This window comes from Macaca fascicularis, chromosome 12 (assembly GCF_037993035.2).
Source record: "Macaca fascicularis isolate 582-1 chromosome 12, T2T-MFA8v1.1".
Lineage (NCBI taxonomy): Eukaryota > Metazoa > Chordata > Mammalia > Primates > Cercopithecidae > Macaca > Macaca fascicularis.
Genome location: NC_088386.1, coordinates 42,875,855 through 42,891,777, shown reverse-complemented (window position 1 = coordinate 42,891,777; position 15,923 = coordinate 42,875,855). Strand labels below are relative to the sequence as shown.

General features: G+C 40.2%; 1 non-coding gene across 1 annotated transcript; it reads right to left on the bottom strand.

Annotated features, from left to right (window-relative positions):
- Window positions 1–5,872: 5,872 nt before the first annotated feature.
- Window positions 5,873–5,977, bottom strand: LOC123568182 (small nucleolar RNA U13). The gene has a single exon (XR_006691401.1). It is a non-coding gene; the product is annotated as a small nucleolar RNA U13 (small nucleolar RNA).
- Window positions 5,978–15,923: the final 9,946 nt, after the last annotated feature.

The following is a 15,923-nucleotide window of genomic DNA, read 5'->3' as shown; positions in this document are numbered from 1 at the left end:
GATGGCTGTCCTCCTCTTTTCTCTGGCCCACATCTTCAGGAAATGTCCTGAAGAACTTCTTTCTTCAGAGAGCAAATAGCCTGCCTGTGGACAACTACTAACTTGTATATTGAGCCTGAGAAAGAAGCAGAGTAGAGCCTGAAGTAGCTCTGGAGTCTTCTCAGAAGATATTGAAGAAGATAGATGAAAATAAAGTTTCTCAGGAGGATGAATAATACTTAGCACTTTCTGAATATTTACTGGGTCCCAGGATCTGTTCTATAAGATTTTATGTGTAAACTTATTCATTCCTTTCAACAACTCTATGAGGAAGGTTCCTATTAGTACCCTCATTGCACAAATAAGGAAACTAAGGCTCAGGGAGGTATAGATTCTTAGCAGAGATCACAGAGCTAGTCAATGGCAAAGCTGGGCTTCCAGTCCTACTCTAATCCGCTGCACAATCCTGCCTGTCAGGTTCATTGATGGGCTCCCCTCCTAGATGAAGACATCCAGGTTTCAACAATGAGGAGGCCTAGCTCCCTTGCTCCCTGATGACTGCTAATTTCTTTTCAACAGATTCCCTGTTGGTGAAAGTATACAGACTTGGTTTATGTTGCCTTTTACTTTTAATTGCATTTGTTATATAATAATAAAATAAGTGAACTAAAATAATAACTCAATAATCTAGGGTAAGTAATGAACCTGGATAAAACAAGCAAACAGAAGAAAGAAATTAGGTAGTATTTAATAAAATAAGATTTTAAATAATAAAATTATCAAGAATTAATAAGCAGGAATTAATGCAATAAAAGCACTCAATAGTAGATTTGATCAATAAAAGCAAAAGATGGTTCTCTCAATAGACCACCACCAACAAAAAGGTCTAACTAAAAATAAGTAACTACCTAGTATCAGAAACAAGTGAGAAAACATAATTATTGCTATGGAGAAGATTTTGAAGATGTAAAAAATAGTACTTTGGATGGCTATATAAGAAACCATTTTACTGACTATGTATATTATTTATTTTATGGAATATATAAATGGTCAAAACTGACAAAAGAAGAGATAAAAAGCTGAGTATATAAATAAACAGAAAAAATGGAAAAGGCAGTCAATGACTTACCTTTAAAACAGTTTTAGGTACAAATTATTGCAGCTGATTTTGACAAACTTATCAGAGAAAAAGAATACTTAAGTAATATTGTCTCAGTATTGAAATAGAAAGCATCTCAACTCATTCATAAATCTAGTATATCTCTGTTAGTAAATCAGTCAAGAATAATAAAAAATACTAATTTTATTTATGAGTCAACAGAAAGCTACATAAAATATATCCCAATCAAATTCAGTAACATCTTAAAAGAATCATGCCGAAGTTTTATTGAGCACGTATATGGCTAATAAAATACTCAGTAAATACTGGCTAGAAATGCAAGCATCATTCAACACTAGAAAATCCATGATGAAACATATTAAAGATTTTAATGTCATTCTCATAGTTAACACTTATTTGATAAAATTTAATACTCTTCTCTGACAAAAACTCTTAATGAAATAGAAATAAAAGAAAATATTCATTATGAATAAAAGGTATATCAGTCAGGACTCTGTTGAGGAAACAAAAGCTATTCTAAGTATTTTAAACAAGAATTTAATATAGGAAGTTGGTTACTTTCAAAACTGAAGTACACTTTGCTGTATCTTATCTCAATAAAAGTTTCAGAAAAACATTAGTTGGCAGGACAAGAGAAGTGAAGGCCTCAGAAAGTCTACCATTAGATTTTAGGTTTTCTGGAGTTTTCAGGAAATTAGGAAGTTGCCACTAACACCCTGGTTAGGAACTGCAGGAAACCACAGCTTCTGGTAACAACTGGCCGCTGTGCTGAGTTGGTTGACTCAGGAGGAGATGACAGGGATTGCCGCAAAACCTCACTTCTGCAAAAGTTTGAGCATCTGTCCACTGCTGCTGGAGGAGAAATGATGATTTATTTTTCCCTCCTGCCTTCCAGATCTCAAACAAGTACATCTTAATGGTGGAATCTAAAACAGAAACTTGAAGGCAAAGGATTTAAGAAAATGTTGCCCTCAGGCTTCCAGCCCCTGTAGTACAGGAAGAGCATCAAAGGAAACTGGAATTCTGACAGTTTAACATAAACTGAAAACCTGTCACAATGAGGATTTGCAAACTTCTAGATAACTCTTAATTATCAATGATCGATAATTTTTTAAATTTATTTTTTGAAATTAATTTTATTGTGTATATTTGAAGTTTACCACATGATGTTATGGGAGGCAACTAGATACCTATAAATTGTACAATGATTGCTATAGTGAAACAGATCAACCTTTCTTTCATCTCACATAGTTACTTCTTTTTATAGTAAGAATAGCTAAAATATACTTATTTAACAAAAGTCCCTAATACAATACAATTTTACTAACTTTAGTCCTCATATTGTACATTGAATCTCTAGGCTTTTTCATCCCTCATATCTGCTATTTTGTATTCTTTGCCCTACATCTCTCCATTTCCTTTCCCTCCTCACTCATAGTAACCACTGTTTCATTTTCTGTCTTTGTGTATTTGACTCTTTAAAATAATGTTCCACATACAGGTAAAATTATGCAACTTTTTTTTTCTGTGTCTGGCTTATTGTATTTAGCACAATATCCTCCAAATTCATTAATGTTATGGCAAATGGCAGCATCTCTTTATAAGGAGACATATATATACACATATATATATATGTAGTTGACCCTTCAACAATGTGAGGGTTAGGGGTGCGAACCGTGCACAATAAAAAATTTGCATATAACTTTTGACTCCCCTACAACTTAACTAATAATAGCCTATTGTTGACCAGAGCCTTACTGGTGATAACATTTGATAAACTCGTATTTTGTATTTATACTGTATTCTTATAATAAAGTAAGCTGGAGAACATAATATTATTAAAAATAATTAAAAAGATAAAATATATTTACTGTTTATTAAGTGGAAGTGGATCACCAGAAAGGTCTTCATTCTCATCATCTTCGTGTTGAGTAGCCTGAAGAGGAGGGGTTGGTCTTGCTGTTTCAGGGATAGCAGAGGCAGAGGAGGTGGAGGAAGTGAAAAAGGAGGCAGGAGACACAGGCACATTCTATGTAACATTATGGAAATAACATCATAATTTCTATCTGACTTATTGGTTTTTCATTTCTTAAAACTGTTTCTATATGGTATCAATTCTTCTTCTACTATTTGCTTTAGTGTCAGTGGCTATATCATAGAAGGGTCTCTGTTGTGAAAGAACACAAAAGCAATCTTGAATAATTGGAGACTTTTTGCCAGATTGTCTGATGTCAATTTGTTTTCTGACACTGCTTCCCCATCTCCTCACTGTCTGGCACTGGTTTGGAAGCATTCATCTCCATCACATCATCTACTGTTAATGCCTCTGGTGTGATGTCTGTTAGCTCTTGAATTTCCCCAGCATTCATATCTTGAAAATTTTCACCCCCATTTTATTGCCTTATCGCCAATCTCTTTTATGACCTTTATTGGCTCTGTTGTAAACCTTGTGAAGTCATGTACAACATCTGGACACAGATTTCTCTGGCAGAAATTTATTGTTTCAGGCTTGATGGCTTTCACTGCTTTTTCTATAACAATGATGGCATCTTTGATGGTATCATCCTTCCTGACTTTCATCATGTTCTCTACAGAGAGTATCTTCCATAGCATTGACAATCCTTTGGTTAGAGTACCATATATAATGAGACTTAAAGGTCCTTATGACCCCCTGATCTAGAGGAAAGCAGACCACTTCAGTGCCTTTGGTGTTGAACTCATGGGGTTTTGAGTGGCCTGAGGCATTGTGCAACGTCAAAAAGTCTTTAAAAGGCAGTTCTTTACTGGCAAGGTGCTTCCTGACTTCAGGGACACGGCATTAATGAAACTAATTCAGAAAAGGGGTTGTTCTTGTCCAGGCCTTTGTGTTGTGCAACCAAAAAATGGTCAGCTTGTGTTTTTTTCCTCAAGGCTCAGGAGTTAGCAGCTTTATAGATAAGGGCAGTCTTGATCATTAAACCCAACCACATTTGCACAAAATGGTAGAGTTAACCTATCCCTTCCTGCCTTAAGTCCTGGTGCTTACATCTCTTTTTTACTAATAAATGTCCTTTCTGGAATTTTTTTTTTTTTTTTTTTGAGACGGAGTCTCGCTTTGCGCCCAGGCTGGAGTGCAGTGGCCGGATCTCAGCTCACTGCAAGCTCCGCCTCCCGGGTTTACGCCATTCTCCTGCCTCAGCCTCCCGAGTAGCTGGGACTACAGGCGCCCGCCACCTCGCCAGGCTAGTTTTTTTTTGTATTTTTAGTAGAGATGGGGTTTCACCGTGTTAGCCAGGATGGTCTCGATCTCCTGACCTCATGATCCGCCCGTCTCGGCCTCCCAAAGTGCTGGGATTACAGGCTTGAGGAAATTTTTATTTCTAGAACAGAGCACTTTCATCTGCTTTAGAAACCTGTTTAGGCAGATATTCTTTTTCCTCAATGATTTTTTTTAAATGACATCTTGGAACTCATCTGCTGCCTCTTGGTCAGCAGAAACTACTTCTCCTGTAATGTTGATATTTTCATAAGCCAAAGCTCTTTATGAAATTATCAAACCATTCTTTGCTGGGGTTAAATTATCCAGGTTTAGATCTTTCCCTTTCTTTTGCTTTAAGTTGTCATATAATGACTTCACTTTTTCTTGAGTCATTTTAGAGTCTATAAGAATGCCTTTCTTATATCAATCCTATACCCACATAACAGCTGTATTTTCAATATGAGATAAAAATATATTTCACAGAAAGTGCAAAGTTTTCATGTTTGCTTTCACAGTGGCACAAAAACCTCACAAATTTTATTTTTCTTTTCTTTTTTTCACAATGGTTCATATTCTGAATTCATTTATCTTGAAATGCTGGAAAACTGCAGCTGCAGACCTCAATCTACAGTATCTCAAGTAATTCAACTGTTTCTTGTAATGCCATGGCTTTTCTCTCCTTCTTTGGAGCACATCCAGCATCACTAGTGGCACTTTGTAGGGGTCACATGGTATTATTCAAAGTTTACTACATTGCACTAAACATGATGGGAAATACACAAGAACCCAAGGTATCACTTTTTATTGTGATATAAAGTTTACTGGAGACAAAATCCTCATCAGAAATAATTTGTGTCATATGGTTTAAGTGGATACTCACAGTACTTGGGATCACCACAATAGTAACAGGAGGTGGCTACAAAGTTATTACAGTGTACAGTACACACTTAATTTTATCCAGTTATGATTTAACACTGCATTTTTACATTTGTTTACATTTCTCTTGACAGCAAATATCATCATATATGGTCTGTGCTTGTGTGCATAAGTTTGGATAAATGTTGGATTTTTTAATAGATTTGTGTATATTTTATCATTGTAATTGATAAAATAGTGTCTCCACATATTTTATGCATTCATAACATATCTACCTTTTTCTTATTTTTTTTTTATATTTCTAGGCTATGTGGTTTGTCTGCAAGTTTTTTTTTCAAATATTTGCAAATCTCCACACAATTTTCAACATATTTGTTGAAAAAATTCTTATATTAGAGGACCTGTGCAGTTCAAACTGTGTTGTTCAAGGACCAACTTTATGAATATGTATATATATCACATTTTCTTTATCCATTTGTACACCAATGGGCATTAAGTTGTTTTCATTTTTTGTATCTTGGCTATTGTGAATAATGCTGCAGTGAACATGGAAGTACAGATATCTTTATGAGGTGGTGATTTCATCTCCTTTGGGTATATACCAGAAAAAGAATTGCTGGATTATAGAGTAGTTTTTTTTTTTTTTTTTTTTTTTTTCAGGTCGGATGGGTAATGTGCCAAGATCATAATAAGGTTCAGAGAGTGGCACATCTCACACATTCGTGTGAAAACCCAGTCATCATGCTCATGAACTACAAAAAGATGAGTAATTCTATTTTTAATTTCTTTCGGAACCTCCATACTGTCTTTCATAATGGCTATACCCATCTAGAATCCCACCAACCGAGTAGTAGGATTATCTTTTCTCTATACCCTTGTCAACATCTGTCTTTTTGATAGTAGCCATTCTCTATACCCTTGTCAACATTGTCTTTTTGATAGTAGCCATTCCTCCAGGTGTGAGGTGATTCCTAGTGATGTTAATTTTTACCTCCCTGATGATTAGTAGTGTTGGACACGTTTTCATATAGTCGTTGGCCATTTTTATGTCTTCTTTGAGGAAATATGTGTGTAGGTCCTTTATCCAGTTTTTAATAAGGTTATTTATTTTTCTGCTATTGAGTTGAAAGAGTTCTTTATAAATTTTGGATACTAACCCCCATCAGATACGTGGTTTACAGTAATTTTTTCCTAGCCCATAGGCTGCCTATTCATTTGTTGATTGTTTCCTTTGTTGTACAGAAGCTTTTTAGCTTAATATAGTCCCATTTACTTATTTTTATTTTTGTAACCTGTGCTTTGAGTGTGATATTAGAAACATCATTGTCAAGGCCAATTCAAGGAGATTTTCTCTTATGTTTCTAGGAGTTTTATGACTTCAGGTCTTGCACATAGGTTTTTAAAAAATCTATTTTGAGTAGACTTTTGTGTATGGTATAAGAAAAGAGCCTAATTTCATTCTTTTGCATGCTACAATCCAGTTTTCCCAGAACCATTTATTTAAGAGACTATTCTTTCTCCATTGTGTCTTAATGATGAAATATTAAATATATAGCTATTGAAGTTAGCAATAAAAGGAAGATGTCCACTGATATTGCTACTTTCAAAATAAATTCCTAGGAAATAAAACTAGATAAGAAAAAGTATTAGAAGTGTTATAACACTTAATAGGTGTTATACTAATTAATTATATTGTATATAACATTTGAAATATATGCAATATTATCTGTTATATATGTAATATAATTAATTTAATTATTTAATTAGCAAAGGGAACAATAAAATGGTCACACTTTATGGGAAATGGAAGATGTCATCTGAAAAATCCAAGAATTAGTAGTCAAAATATTTCAAGAATTTCTTCTAATTGATAAAATAAATCAAAACCCAAACAAGAAAATATAAAATATGAATTAATAATTTATAGGAGAAATAAAAAGAATGAATGCAAATCTTAGTTATAACAGAGTTAAATTTTAAGCAAAAATGATACCAATCTTTGCCCTTAAAAGTGACAAATATTAAATACATTGACCTTTGCCCGGGATTTATTATATGTAAGAAAACACATATCCTTACACATTGTGATAGTTTTATAAGTAAGCCTGGTCTTTTCTGAGAGTAATTTGACTCTGTCTATAAAAATGTATGTATATATTCAGCAATTCTAGCTCTAACCTAATGGAAATTCATTCATGCAAAAATATGCACATAAGAAAATGATAATTGAAGCTGTGTTTTTAAGCATAAGACTGGGTAATTTATGAAGAAAAGAGGTTTAATTGACTCACAGTTCCTCAGGCTGTACAGGAAGCATGACTAGGAGGCCTCAGGAAACTTACAATCATGGCAGAAGGTGAAGGGGAAGCAAGCATGTCTTACCATGGCAGAGCAGGAGGTGGGAGAGGTGCCACACACTTTTAAATGATCAGATCTCATGAGAACTTACTGTCACAAGAATAGCAAGGGGGAAATCTGTCCCCATGATCCAGTCATCTCCCATCAGGTCCCTCCTCCAGTTTGACATGAAATTTGGGCTGGGACACAAATATAAATTATCATTCCACCTCGACCCCTCCCAAATCTCATGTCCTTCTCACATTGCTAAATACAATAATCCCTTCTCAACAGTCTCCCAATCTTAACTCATTTCAGCATTAACTCAAAAGTCCACAGTACAAAATCTTATCTGAGACAAGATAAGTCCCTTCTGCCTCTGAGCCTGTAAAATCAAAAACAAGTTAGTTACTTCCAAGATAAAACGAGGGTACAGGCGTTGGGTAAATGCTTCATTTCCAAATTGGAGAAATTGGCCAAAACAAAGGGGCTACAGGCCCAATGCAATTTGAGAACCCAGTAGGGCAGTCATTAAGTCTTAAAGCTCCAAAATAGTTTCCTTTGACACCATGTCTCACACCCAGGGCATGCTGATGCAAAAGGTGGGCTCCCACAACCTTGGGCAGCTCTGCCCTTGTGGCTCTGCAGGGTACAGCACCCACAGCTGCTTTCACAGGCTGGCATTGAGTGCCTGTGGCTTTTCCAGGTGCATGGTGCAAGCTGGAGTCTGGAGGATGGTGGCCCTTTTTTCACAGCTCCATTAGGCAGTGCCCCTGTGGGCTCCAACCTTACATTTCCTTTCCATACTACCCTAGTGGAGGTTCTCCATGAGGGCTCCCCACCAATGCAGACTTTTTTCTGGACATCCAGGTGTTTCTGTATGTCCTCTGAGATATAGGTGGAGGTTTCCAAACCTTGGTTCTTGCTTCTGACACCACATGGAAGCTGCCAAGGTTTGGGGTCTGCCCCTCTGAAGGTATGGCCGAAGCTGTACCTTGGACCCTTTTAGCCACGGATGGAGCTGGAGTGTCTGTGACACAGGGTGCCACGTCCTTAGGCTGCACAGAGCAGCAGAGCCCTGCACCTGGCCCATGAAGCCATTTTTCCCTCCTAGGCCTTCAGGCCTGTGATGGGAAGGGCTGCCATGAAGATCTCTGAAATGCCCTGGAGACATTTTCCCTATTGTCTTGGCTGTTAACGTTAGTCTTCTCATTACGTATACAAATTTCTGCAGCCGGCTTGAATTTCTCCCCAGAAAATCAGTTTTAATTTTCTACCATATGGTCAGACTGCAGATTTTCCAAACTTTTAGGCTCTGCTTTCCTTTTAAATCTAAGTTCCAATTTCAGACCATCTATTTCTTCATGCATATGAACATACACTTTTAGAAATAGCCAGGTCACTTCTTGAATGCTTTGAGCTTAGAAATTTTTTCTACCAGATACCCTAAATCATATCTCTCAAGTTCAAAGATCCACAGATTTCGAGTGCAGGGCAAAATGCCACCAGTCTCTTTGCTAAAGCATAGCAAGAATGACTTTTACTCCATTTCCCAATAAGTTCCTCAATTCCATCTGAGGCCTCCTCAGCCTGGACTTTACTGTCCATATCATAAACATTTTGGTCAAAACCATTCAGCAAGTCTCTGGAAGTTTCCAGACTTTCCTGTCTTCCTATCTTCTTCTGAGACCTTCAAACTGTTCCAACCTCTACTCATTACCTAGTTCCAAAGTTGTTTCCACATTTCAGGTACCTTTGTAGCAGTGTCCTACTCTCCAAGTACCAATTTTCTGTATTAGTCTGTTTTCACACAGCTATAAAGAACTACCTGACACTGGGTAATTTATGAAAAAAGGTTTAATTGATTCACAGTTCTGCAGGTTTAACAGGAAGCATGACTGGGAGGACTCAGGAAAGTTACAATCATGGTGGAGGGCAAAGGAGAAGCAAGCATGTCTGACCGTGGCAGAGCAGGAGAAAGAGAGAGAGAGAGAAGGGGGAAGTGCCACATGCTTTCAAACACCCAGCTCTCATGAGAACTCACAATCACAGGACCAAGAAGGGGGATGTCTGCTCTGATGATTCAATCACCTCCCACCAGGCTCCTCCCCTGACACATGGAGATGAAAGTTTGAAATTAAATTTGGGTTAGGATAGACAGCCAAACCATATCTCACACCAAATAGAAATTCTCTAAATTTCTATTGGTAAGGTAATGTTTAAATTAATAGAGACTTTGTGCATTACAAATGTACATTGTGATAGATTCCAGTCCAAGATGGCTGATTAGAAGCAGATGAGGTTCACAGCTCTCACAGAGAAGAAAGAAAATAGCAAGTGAATCCTACGTCTTCAGCTGAGGTATCCAGGTTCTCACATTGGGACTCACTAGATAGTGTGACCCCAAGAGCAAGGAAAAACAGGGTAGGGCATGGAATGAGGAAAACTCCTATCTCCAGCCAAGTGAGACAGAGTCACACAGTTACTCATTGCTTTTCCTTGCTTTTCCCACGGATCTTTGCAACCCATGGAGCAGGAGATCTCTTCATGAGCCCATGCCAGCAGGACCTTGGGTCTGAAGCACAGACACAGGCATTATTTGATTTCAGAAGTCTTCTCCTGTAAATGCCGGGTGGCATCTCTTACTCTCCCTGACTGGTTAGTGTAAAAACAACAGTCTTCCCCTAAGAAGGTGCAGGGTCCTACTTTCTCAGCAGTGAGGAGGTCTAGGCCTCGGCGGTTTTGGAGCGTCACTGCTGCCAAAGAGTCTATTTGGGATTATAGAGTAAGGATAGATTTCGTCATTTCTTGCAAACCGTCTGAGAAATCCTTTGAGAGTGTGTGGTAGTAGGATAATGAAGTAGAGAAACTGGCTATTTCGGTTACTGTAGCAGTAGCCATTCCTAACCCTATAAGTAGGGGCATTAGTTGTATGGCTCTGCGCTGACGGACTTGAGCTTTGAGGGGTACTGATTAACATTTCCTGGGGCAATGTTAATGTTAGGACTTAGAAAGACTAAGGTGCAGGTGCCTGTCCAGTTAGTGAGGAGGCAGATATAGGTTGACATTCCACATAAGAAGAATATACTTTAGCTGGGTAGACAGAACGGGTTTTGCATGTTAAAAAGGTGTGTGAATTCGTTGTTTTCATTTTCCCCTACTCTAGAGTACTTGCCAAGGTAGCTCCGGTGAGCAACTCTAAAGGGGTGTTGGGAGCAAACTGAGTGGCTACCAGTATTCTATTTTCCCATTGGAGAAAAAATCATTTTGTATCTACTGAGAACCATTTGAGAGAGTGATTGAAAGAGGGGATGAGAAAGCATTCATTAGTGGTAAGGGCGCTGCTGCAGAGGGTCCAGGGGTGAATGGTCATGCAGGGAGTTTTTTGCCATTACAAAACCTGGACTATTTGTTAAGCAGGCAGGAGGTGATGATTTTTGGAGGCCCTGAGAAGCAGACAAGCCATCTGAATGGAGCTGTATGGGTGAGTCGGAAGTTACTATGATCAGTTGGGGCTTGAAGTTGTAGGGTGTAATTACACTGATGGGGTAGTAAGTGCCCCAGGGGCAGGTCTGATAACAGGTTGCATTGGATGCATAAAGGGGCTTGGAAAGTTAAGATGGTGTTCATAGTTACAGGGCGGTGTATGGGCTTTTCATTGCTTGTGTAATAGGTGAGGTTGGAAATGTAAGAATGTAAAAGTTGGATTGCACATCCTGTTAGGGTATTCTTGGTCCTATCAGAGATGGGGAAGTTGGCTAATGATTGCATATTTAGAAGTCAGAAAGGGTCTTTTCCTTTATAATGAGGGTGGTAGGTTAAGTTGGTAAAGAACCAATTTTTTGCGGGAATGGGAGTGGCAAAATAAGCAGAGGTCGATAGAGAGATACAAAGCCAACAGTCATTTGCCAGGGAAGGATTGGTTTTAAGTATTTTCCACTGGCTGGCTTCAGGTATAAGTACCTTTCCTTCTTCTGTCATTAACCACCCCGAGGGGAGAAAACTATGCCCCCATGAAAGTCTCCATTCTGTTTTAGTTGGGGAATACTGGGGTTTAATCTCTTGGAGGGGATTGTTCCATACCAAGGGTCCTTACATAGGTATTTCTAATGGGAGGTTCGACCTGGCAGCAATTTTGGACTCAGCATCTGCCTGATGGTTTCCTTCTGCCTTTTCTCCTTCACCTTTCTGATGCCTTTGGCACTGTAAGACTGCCACCTCCTTGGGTTTTTGCACTGCATGCAATAACTCCATAATTTCCTTGTGGTATTTAATGGGGGTTCCCCCAGAGGTTAGGAACTCCCTTTCTTTCCATATTGCAGCATGGCATGTAGGATTAGATAAGCATACTTGCTATCTGTATACACATTTATTCTTTTTCTTTTCCCAGTTCTAAGGCTCGGGTAAGTGCCACTAGTTCTGCTAACTTGGCACTGGTCCCTGGGGGAAGAGCCTTACTTTCAAGTACGGTTACATCACTAACTATGGCATAACCTGCCCTTTGTATCCCATTCTCCACAAATGAACTTCCATCAGCATATAGGTTGAGGTCAGGATTAGCTAAGGGGACTTCTAAGAGATCATCTCAGGCGACATAAGTCTGGACTATAATTTGTTGGCAGTCACACTTGATTGGTTCCCCATCCTCTGGGAGAAAAGTGGCAGGGTTGAGGGCTACGCACGTATGTATTTGAAGCACTGGTCCCTCAAGGAGTGATGCCTGGTATATAAGTAGGTGGTTGTCTGATAGCCATAAACTTCCTTTGGCACCTAGTATGCCATTTACATCATGAGTAGTCCAGACAGTGAAATCCTTTCCTTATATTATTTTGATAGCCTCTGACACTAAGACAGCCACCACCGCAACTAACCATAAACAGTGAGGCCAGTCTTTTGCTACTACATCAGTTTCCTTACTTAGGTATGCCACTGGTTGTGGGGTTGTCCCACAAGTCTGAATAAGGACTCCAAGAGCTATCACTGCTCTCTCTGTGACATATGAAGAGTTTTATCCTGTGGGAAGGCTTAAAGCTGGAGCTTGTACTAGGGCCTGCTTTAAGGTTTGAAGCTGTTTCTGCCTCTGGTTCCCATTCTACTAGATGAGTATTTGCCCTCTGGGTCTCCTTGATTAGAGTATAGAGGGGCCTGGCTATCTTGCTGTATCTGGGGATCCATAGTTGGCAAAAGCTGGTGATTCCAAGGAAACCCCGCAACTGTTTTAATGTCTTAGGGTGAGACATTATACTGGATAAGCCAGTATAGGTTGTATTCGTTCCTTGCTGAGGGCGCTAGTCCTTCTGGCTAAGATTAGGCCTAGATATTTGACCTGCTGTAGGCAAAGCTGGGGCTTTGACCTAGACGCCTTGTACCCTGGATTAGCTAGAAAGTTCAAGACATCTAGAGTAGCCTTCTGGCATGAGAGTTCTGAACTGTAAATCATCCACATACTGAAGGACCAGAGTGCCTGGACTTGAGAAGTGGCCTAGATCTTGGGCCAGTGCCTGACCAAACAGATGAGGGCTATCCCTAAACCCTTGGGGGAAGAGTTTCCACATAAGTTGGGATGTGTGGTCTGTGGGATCCTCAAAGGAAAAAGGAAACTGGGAGTCAGAGTTCAGGGGAATACAGAAGAAGGCATCCTTGAGGTCCAGAAGAGTGAACCATTCTGCTTCCTCTGGTATTTGAGAGAGCAGGGTATAGGGGTTGGGTACAACTGGAGATAGAGGAATTACTGCCTCATTGATGAGTCTAACATCTTGCACTAGTCTCCACTGACCGTTCAGTTTTTGTACTCCTAGAATTGAGGTGTTGCAGGGACTGCTGCATTTCCTTACTGAGCCTTGAGCTTTTAAATGTTTAACAATATCCAGTAATCCTTTATGAGCTTCAGGCCTTAAGGGATATTGCCTTTGATAAGGAAAAGTGGTGGGGTCTTTTAGCCTGATTTGGACTGGGGGGGCATTTTTTGCCCTTCCAAATTGTCCTTCCAATGACCAGACTTCAGGGTTGATTCCCTCTTCAAGTTGGGGACCACAAATGTGTAACTTGTTCCCCATATTAATGTAGACAATAGCTCCAGCTTTGGCTAATCTATCCCTCCCTAATAAGGGTGTGGGGCTTTCAGGCATAACAAGAAAGGCATGTGAAAAGAGCAAAGTCTCCCAATTACAACTGAGGAGGTGGGAGAAGTACCTGGTTACAGGCTGTCCCAGGATTCCTCCAATGGTAACGGACCTTGAGGACAGTCATCTGGGACAGGAGATTAACACTGAGGCCACGCCAGTCCAGGAGGAAGTCAATTTCCTGGCCCTCAATGGTTAAATGTACCTGGGGCTCAGTGAGGGTGATGACATGAGCTGGCACTTGCCGTGGGCATCCTCAGTCCTGTTGTTGGATCATCTGGTTGGGGGCTTCTGGCCCAGAGAACCTTTGCCCTCTGGGGCAGTGTGCCTTCCAGTGATTGCCTCAGCATAGTGGACATGGACAAGGGGGCGGCTTGTTTCTCTTTGGACAATCTTTTTTAAGGTGTCCTTGCAAACCACACTGGTAACAAGCCCTGCCGGGTGATTGGCCCACTCTATTTCCTGTCCTCTCTGAACCACCAATGTTTGTTCATCTGAGGGCCATGACTAAGACTGCGGCCTTTGTCTGATCTCACTTTTCCTTTTGGGCCTGTTCATCTTGGTCCCTATTGTAGAACACTGAGGTTGCCAGATTTAATAATGCCTCCAGATTTTGTTCAGGGCCCAGGGCTCGCTTTTGGAGCTTTCATCTGACATCTGTGGCTGATTGGGTAATAGACTTATCTTTTAGGATCAATTGATCCTCTAGCGAGTTGGGTGACAGGGGAGTATATTTTCTTAAGGCCTCCCGTAGCCACTCAAGGAAGGCAGAAGGATTTTCTTCATTTCCCTGAATTATGGTGGATATCATTGAATAATTCATGGGCTTTCTCCTAATTCTCCTTAGTCTTTCTAGAACATAGGCCAAAAGATGTTTATGACTCTAGTCCCCATGATCTGAGTCAAGTTCCCAGTGGGGATCCATACTGGGGACGGCTTGCTGACTGGTAGGGAATTTGTCCCTTTCTTCAGCTGTCATTCTATCATGTACTTGACTAAGCTACCGGGTATGTCCAAACTGTCAGGTTGCAGCTAAAGCTGCATTCTTTTCATTAAAGGCCAGAGTTTGATCTAACAATAGCATTCTATCTCTCCAAGTCAGATAGAAGGTCTGCCCTACACCCTGTAGGACATCTGTGTACCTATCAGGGTCATCTGGAAACTTCCCCAGGTCTGCCTTGATCTGCTTTAAATCAGAGAGGGAGAAGGGGACATGTACCTGGGTTGGGCCAAATTCCCCTCCCCCTACAGCTTGAAGGGGACATAACCGATAGCCTGGGGGTTTTTGTGGTCCCTTGGAGATTTCTTTGCTTGTTTCCTTCTGGGGGAGATTAGAGGAGGCTTATCATTAATAGGAAGGGGAGCTATAAGGAGGCTAGGATATGGAGGTAAGCTGAGAGGTCCTCCTGTGGGATGAGAATTGCAAGCTTTGTATAGTTGTGGATTATCCTTCAATGAAAAGAAAGCTTGGACATAAGGTATTTCACTCCATTTGACTTCCCTTTTACAGAAAAGGTCAAGCTGCAGGATAGTATTGTAATTTATACTTCCCTCAGGTGGCCATTTTTCCCTATCAGAGAGAGAATACTGGGGCCAGGCCATAGTGCAGAAAAAAATGAGCCACCTCTTTTTCAGGGTTTGCACGTCAATTTGGTCCCAATGGCTTAGGATGCATTTCAAGGGTGAGCCTGTTGATGCCTGAGTGCTTCCCATCTGAAAGACAAAACTGCCTGTGGTTTTGGTTTGTTTGTTTTTCCCCCTTCTCAAGAACCCACAACAGTCCCTGGACCCTGCTGATCGGAATAGATGTGCTCACCAACGCAGCAGCAGAAACACTACTTTTCCTCCTAGACCAAAAGGAGGACCGAGAAAGGTTGGATTTAGTGGCCCTTACCGACGCATTCTCAAAAACCTGTTAGAATCCTAAGCATTCTCCTGTTAGTATTGGCACCTTACCACTGTCCTATAAAGATAAAGATGTTATGCCCCAAAAATGAAGTGGAGGGCCATACACTGAGGGAGGGAAGGGATCTCCAGAGTTGGAAGAGTGATGCCTTTTGTCCTCACTTATATGAATAGGAAAGACACCATTTCTGAAGTTCCCCTTATCCTAGGTTCAGGAATAACTTTTGTTAGGCCTGCTAGTCTGAGGAGGGATCCTAAAATTCCAGATAGTCCCCCCACCGCTGATGGGGCTTTGGACAAAAATTATATCTTTCTGATTGGTGAGCCTGGGTGCCTAAAGAAGGGA